The sequence below is a fragment of the Oncorhynchus gorbuscha genome, unplaced genomic scaffold (assembly GCF_021184085.1).
Source record: "Oncorhynchus gorbuscha isolate QuinsamMale2020 ecotype Even-year unplaced genomic scaffold, OgorEven_v1.0 Un_scaffold_8505, whole genome shotgun sequence".
Classification (NCBI taxonomy): domain Eukaryota; kingdom Metazoa; phylum Chordata; class Actinopteri; order Salmoniformes; family Salmonidae; genus Oncorhynchus; species Oncorhynchus gorbuscha.
In genome coordinates this window covers 5,812-13,662 of record NW_025745636.1, presented here as the reverse complement: position 1 = coordinate 13,662, position 7,851 = coordinate 5,812, and the positions used below count along the sequence as shown (strand labels likewise).

General features: G+C 42.2%; 1 long non-coding RNA gene across 1 annotated transcript; it reads left to right on the top strand.

Moving 5' to 3' along the window:
- Positions 1 to 2,030: 2,030 nt before the first annotated feature.
- Positions 2,031 to 6,075, top strand: LOC124019381. Its single transcript, XR_006835769.1, has 3 exons — positions 2,031 to 2,101; positions 4,360 to 4,498; positions 5,901 to 6,075. It is a non-coding gene; the product is annotated as an uncharacterized LOC124019381 (long non-coding RNA).
- The last annotated feature ends 1,776 nt before the right edge of the window (positions 6,076 to 7,851 follow it).

Sequence of the window (7,851 nt, the reverse complement as noted above, 5' to 3'; positions counted from 1 at the left end):
ATGTGGACTGTTGAGAGGACACAGGCAGTTATCTATTAGACAAAACCAATAGCTAGTTGGTCTGCTACACTGTTAATCAGCTAACACTGACAACACGACTACAGCAGTAGAGAGAGAGAGAGAGACGTTATGCTACGTGGATGGCAGCAGTGACATCCTTTAAAATTAGATGACATTCAATTATAACTGTTACGGGGGTCTCGACAGCAACAGTGTGAAGCTAGGCTACGACGATAATCAGCTAGTACCATTATGCTAATTTAAATGGTTGCCTAATTTTTTATGTATTGCGAGGTGTGGTGTGTGTGAGTGAGTGAGTGTGTGTGTGTGTGTGTGTGTGTGTGTGTGTGTGTGTGTGTGTGTGTGTGTGTGTGTGTGTGTGTGTGTGTGTGTGTGTGTGTGTGTGTGTGTGTGTGTGTGTGTGTGTGTGTGTGTGTGTGTGTGTGTGTGTGTGTGTGTGATTAGCCTGATAAGCAGGGAGAGTTCACTCCTCTGTCAACATGAAAGGTCTGTTGATGTCTTCATCAGGAGCCTGGCTACCTCCTGTGTGTTATCTCCCCTGAACGAGGTCCTGGCTACCTCCTGTGTGTTATCTCCCATAGACGAGGTCCTGGCTACCTCCTGTGTGCTATCTCCCCAGACGAGGTCCTGGCTATACCTCCTGTGTGTTATCTCCCCTGGACGAGGTCCTGGCTACCTCCTGTGTGTTATCTCCCCTGAGACGAGGTCCTGGCTACCTCCTGTGTGTTATCTCCCTAGACGAGGTCCTGGCTACCTCCTGTGTGCTATCTCCCCTAGACGAGGTCCTGGCTACCTCCTGTGTGCTATCTCCCTAGACGAGGTCCTGGCTACCTCCTGTGTGTTATCTCCCCTAGACGAGGTCCTGGCTACCTCCTGTGTGTTATCTCCCCTAGACGAGGTCCTGGCTATACCTCCTGTGTGTTATCTCCCCTAGACGAGGTCCTGGCTACCTCCTGTGTGCTATCTCCCCTAGACGAGGTCCTGGCTACCTCCTGTGTGTTATCTCCCCTAGACGAGGTCCTGGCTACCTCCTGTGTGCTATCTCCCCTAGACGAGGTCCTGGCTACCTCCTGTGTGCTATCTCCCCTAGACGAGGTCCTGGCATCCTCGCATACTCTCTCCTCACCTCCCACTCAAAACCCATTGGAGAAGAAGACCAGAATCTTAATCTCCTTCTCCAAAACGGTTGAAAAGGAGGCGAGGAATCATAATAAGACAGAGGTCCATGTCTGATAAGTAGACAGTAGGTATAGCGCTCCACCTAGTGGCCATCATCAGATATGACATATAGGTGTGCGTCCCAATTATCATAGTGCACTATAAAAGGAATGTAGTGCACTATAAAGGGAATGTAGAGCACTATAAAGAGAATGTAGTGCACTATAAAGGGAATGTAGTGCACTATGAAGGGAATGTAGTGCACTATAAAGGGAATGTAGTGCACTATAAAGGGAATGTAGTGCACTATAAAGGGAATGTAGTGCACTATAAAGGGAATGTAGTGCACTGTAAAGGGAATGTAGTGCACTATGAAGGGAATGTAGTGCACTGTAAAGGGAATGTAGTGCACTATAAAGGGAATGTAGTGCACTATAAAAGGAATGTAGTGCACTATGAAGGGAATGTAGTGCACTGTTTAGGGAATGTAGTGCACTATAAAGGGAATGTAGTGCACTATAAAAGGAATGTAGTGCACTATGAAGGGAATGTAGTGCACTATAAAGGCAATGTAGTGCACTATGAAGGGAATGTAGTGCACTATAAAAGGAATGTAGTGCACTATGAAGGGAATGTAGTGCACTATGAAGGGAATATAGTGCACTATAAAGGCAATGTAGTGCACTATGAAGGGAATGTACTGCACTATAAAGGCAATGTAGTGCACTATGAAGGGCTGGCTGGCTGTCTCTCCTCATGTCCTGGTCATCTCTCATTTATCTGACGGTGTGTCTCTCCTCATGTCCTGGTCATCTCTCATTTATCTGACGGTGTGTCTCTCCTCTCGTTCTCAGGCGGCTGTGCTATCATCCGTCCTCCCAGAGATGGAGGGATAAGGTACAGAGGACTGACCCAAGAGCAGGTAGGGGCCACAGCTGGTTTATTTACTATACTTGATTGTAACATTGTGTAGATCAGCTAAAACATCATGTAGATCAGTGATAACATCATGTCGATCAGCTATAACAGATATAACATCATGAAGATCTGCTGTAACAGCTATAACATAATGTAGATCAGCTATAACATCATGAAGATCTGCTGTAACAGCTATAACATAATGTAGATCAGCTATAACATCATGTAGATCAGTGATAACATCATGTAGATCAGCTATAACATCGTGTAGATCAGCTATAACATCATGTAGATCAGCTATAAACATCATGTAGATCAGACATCACAGATCAGCTAAACATCATGTAGATCAGCTATAACATCATGTAGATCAGCTTTGTAACATCATGTAGATCAGCTATAACATCAGTGATCAAGAATAACATCATGTAGATCATCTATAACATCATGTAGATCAGCTATAACAGCTATAACATCATGTCGATCAGCTATAACATCATGTAGATCAGCATAACAGCTAACATCATGTAGATCAGCCAATTAGCTAACATCATGTAGATCAGCTATAACATCATGTAGATCAGCTATAACATCATGTAGATCAGCTATAACATCATCAAATAGATCAGCTATAACACCATGTCGATCAGCTATAACATCATGTAGATCAGCAATAACACATGTAGATCAGCTATAACATCATGTAGATCAGTTATAAACAGCTACCATGTAGATCAGCTATAACATCATGTAGATCAGCACAACAGCTCATCAAAGATCAGCTGAACATCATGTAGACTTCAGCTATAACACCATGTCGATCAGCTGATAACATCATGATCAGCAATAACATCATGTAGATCAGCTATAACATCATGTAGATCAGCTATAACATCATGTAGATCAGCTATAACATCATGTAGATCAGCCATAACATCATGTAGATCAGCTGCTAACATCATGTAGATCAGCTATAACATCATGTAGATCAGCTATAACATCATGTAGATCAGCTATAACATCATGTAGATCAGCTATAACAACATGTAGATCAGCTGTAACATCATGTAGATCAGCTATAAATCACGTAGATCAGCTATAACATCATGTCAGATCAGCTATAGACAGCTGTAACATCATGTAGATCAGCTATAACATCAGATCAGTAGATCAGCTATAACATCATGTAGATCAGCTATAACATCATGTAGATCAGCTACAACAGCTATAACATCTGTAGATCAGCTATAACAGCTATAACATCACGAGATCAGCTATAAAGACGTAGTGTAGATCAGCTACAATAGCTACAATATCTGTAATCAGCCATAACAACAGCTTTAGAAAACATCACGTAGATCAGCTGCAATACATTATGCAGATCAAAGCATAATGATCATGTGGTAGACTCAGCTAAAATATCATGCAGATCAGCTATAATAGCTATAAGATTTATGGATCAGCCATAACATCATGGTAGATCAGCTATAACATCATGCAGATCAGCTATGTCATCATGTGTAGATCAGCTAATAACATCATGATCAACGGCACATCAGTGCAGATGCTCAATAGCTAAACAGCTATAACATCATGTAGATCAGCTATAACATCATGTAGATCAGCTACAACAGCTATAACATCTTGTAGATCAGCTATAACATCATGTAGATCAGCTATAACAACATGTAGATCAGCTATAACATCATGTAGATCAGCTATAGCATCATGTAGATCAGCTATAACAGCTATAACATCATGTAGATCCGCTATAACAGCTATAACATCATGTAGATCAGCTATAACATCATGTAGATCAGCTATAACATCATGTAGATCAGCTATAACACCATGTAGATCAGCTGTAACATCATGTAGATCAGCAATAACATCATGTAGATCAGCTATAACATCATGTAGATCAGCTATAACATCATGTAGATCAGCTATAACACCATGTAGATCAGCTATAACATCATGTAGATCAGCAATAACATCATGTAGATCAGCTATAACATCATGTAGATCAGCTATAACACCATGTAGATCAGCTGTAATATCATGTAGATCAGCTATAACATCACGTAGGTCAGCTGTAACATCATGTAGATCAGCTATAACATCTGTAACATCATGTAGATCAGCTATAACATCATGTAGATCAGCTATAACATCATGTAGATCAGGTGTCTGTCTGTCCGTCCGTCCGTCCGTCCGTCCGTCCGTCCGTCCGTCCGTCTATCTCTCTATCTATCTATCCAGATCCGCAGTGTGCAGGTTCTCCCCCTCGACTATGAGATTGAGTACATCTGCAGAGGGAACAGGTGGATCGTAGGACCCAAGGTGAGGAAGTGTCTCCCCAACGGTACCTGGACTGACCTCACGCAGCGCAGCAAATGCTGTGAGTTACAACTCTTCTTTCACACACTCCATAACTGACTATATCCAATTCCCTCTCTATCTCCTCACACTCCCCCATGTTTTCTGCCTCTACCTACCTTTCTCTGATGTTTCTACTGCTTTTTGGAAGAGGTAACGTCCTCTCACCAGCTTCTCATGAGGCACATAACCATGACATTGTTGCATGATCCCCAGAATGAGTCAAGTTCACCAAGGAGCCTTTTCAGGAAGACACAACATTCTGTAACACATTTAACATTTACATTTAAGTCATTTAGCAGACGCTCTTATCCAGAGCGACTTACAAATTGGTGCATTCACCTTATGACATCCAGTGGAACAGCCACTTTACAATAGTGCATCTAAATCTTTTAAGGGGGGGTAGAAGGATTACTTTATCCTATCCTAGGTATTCCTTAAAGAGGTGGGGTTTCAGGTGTCTCCGGAAGGTGGTGATTGACTCCCTGGGTATTATCGACCCCGTCCTTGATCGCGTCACGCAACTTGGTTTTGTGAACTTAATCAATAACTTCTTCCACCGTGCACCCCGACACCCTCCACAGTCTAACCACTCACTGTCCGTCTACATTATCTACATGCCCATCTGTTGTCTGTGTAGTGGTTACTGTGACTCTCTGCCAAAAGCTCTTCTTCACAGACACAGGGTAAGAGTGAGAGAGAGAGAGAGAGAGGGAGCGAGAGAGAAAGAGGGACAGAGAGGGAGAGGGAGAGGGAGAGAGAGAGAGATTTTTTTTAACCCTGTGCTACTGTAAAAGTAAAAAGGAACAACCACTAGAAAGACATCTCTCTCTCTCTCTCTCTCTCTCTCTCTCTCTCTCTCTCTCTCTCTCTCTCTCTCTCTCTCTCTCTCTCTCTCTCTCTCTCTCTCTCTCTCTCTCTGTCTCTCTCTCTCTCTCTGTCTCTGTCTCTGTCTCTCTCTGTCTCTCTCTGTCTCTCTCTCTCTCTCTCTCGTCTCTCTGCTCTCTCTGTCTCTCTCTCTCTCTGTCTCTCTCTCTGTCTCTCTCTCTCTGTCTCTCTCTCTCTGTCTCTCTCTCTCTCTCTCTCTCTCTCTCTCTCTCTCTCTCTCTCTCTCTCTCTCTCTCTCTCTCTCTCTCTCTCTCTCTCTCTCTCTCTCTCTCTCTCTCTCTCTCTCTCTCTCTCTCTCTCTCTGTCTCTCTCTCTCTCCCTCTCTCCCTCTCTCTCTCTCTCTCTCTCTCTCTCTCTGTCTCTCTCTCTCCCTCTCTCCCCTCTCTCTCTCTCTCTCTCTCTCCCCCTCTCTCCCTCTCTCTCTCTCTCTCTCTCTCTCTCTCTCTCTCTCTCTCTCTCTCTCTCTCTCTCTCTCTCTCTCTCTATCTCTCTCTCTCTCACCCTCTCTAACCATGACCTATCCCTCCCTCCCCCAGTACTACTGTGCCCGCGGGTGTGGACATCTCTGGAGAACGGGCGCGTATCAGAGTGGCCCCTGGGGCCCCCAGTGGAGGGGACCATACTCCAGTACAGCTGTCTGCCAGGATTCATCCTGATTGGAAGGAACTCCACACACTGCAACAAGCTAGGCAAATGGGACTCGCTCAAACCCGTCTGCCACTGTGAGTACAGATACGGCAGCTATAACTCTGTAGTGTATAACTCTGTAGTGTATAACTCTGTAGTGTATAACTCTGTAGTGTATAACTCTGTAGTGTTTAACTCTGTAGTGTATAACTCTGTAGTGTTTAACTCTGTAGTGTATAACTCTGTAGTGTATAACTCTGTAGTGTATAACTGTAGTGTATAACTCTGTAGTGTATAACTCTGTAGTGTTTAACTCTGTAGTGTATAACTCTGTAGTGTATAACTCTGTAGTGTATAACTCTGTAGTGTATAACTCTGTAGTGTATAACTCTGTAGTGTAGTGTATAACTCTGTAGTGTATAACTCTGTAGTGTATAACTCTGTAGTGTATAACTCTGTAGTGTATAACTCTGTAGTGTATAACTCTGTAGTGTTTAACTCTGTAGTGTATAACTCTGTAGTGTATAACTCTGTAGTGTTTAACTCTGTAGTGTATAACTCTGTAGTGTATAACTCCGTAGTGTTTAACTCTGTAGTGTATAACTCTGTAGTGTATAACTCTGTAGTGTATAACTCTGTAGTGTATAACTCTGTAGTGTATAACTCTGTAGTGTATAACTCTGTAGTGTTTAACTCTGTAGTGTATAACTCTGTAGTGTATAACTCTGTAGTGTATAACTCTGTAGTGTAGTGTATAACTCTGTAGTGTATAACTCTGTAGTGTATAACTCTGTAGTGTATAACTCTGTAGTGTTTAACTCTGTAGTGTATAACTCTGTAGTGTATAACTCCGTAGTGTTTAACTCTGTTAACAGTAAGATATAAAGGAGCACTATATCTAGTATTTGTTGTGTGAATAGAAAGTAAAAGAGTTCTCTGTTTCTTTCTTCCTCCATGTCTCTGTTTGAAGATGACAGACATTATACAGGTGAGTCTATTTTCCAACATTTTGCCTGTAAGATTATATATATATATATTGATTTTTATTTGATTGCTTTCCATGTAGCTTTTCCATTTTTAGTGAAGTCTAAAGTGAAGTAACATTTATTTACCTTAGATATTTTTTGTAGAAACAATTTGATAAATCTATCACTTCCTTGTACCACCACATGGTGGCAGTGTTGCGCTGTAAATGTCTCTGGTGTTGTCTAACGTTGTCATAACAACCTCATACGCCCAACTGTGTGTGAGCGACGATATTACAGATTGTATAGAGGTCAGGCCATTCAAGGGAAGATGTCTATGAGAAAATTAAGATATAATTTAAAGCTAGAAATGCTATGGGTATCAGCACAGCTATCAGTCCTTCTGTGACGGCATTGCAGTATTGATTTTAGCATGTAAATCTTGGTGGGGCAAACAAAAAAAACCACAAAAAAAACAATCGGGAGGCATGCCAGCAAAGCCACTAAACAATACATTACTTGCACTATAACGGTGACAACAGTGCGCGTAAACTGTTAGGGCCTCCATAAAGATGTCCCAACAACAGAGCTTTCTTAGCAGATCACCATGTGGTGAATCCTTACCACTGCTACATCTGGCTATCAGTGGATCTTTGTCTGGCAGGAAACAGTTCATCCAGCCTCATTTACTGCCTTTTAAGAAAGTATAGCTGATATGGCTGACTCGCTTCAACAAATGTGTTTTCTACCGACAATTGAGATGTACAAACTATGGCATAAGGGGAGGACAAGCGGATAAGAGGCAATCCGTAATTTATATTTAGTCATTAATGAGCGAGCTAGGACAGAAGTAGTCAATATAACTATTTGTTCAGCACTTTTGAAATGTACAGCG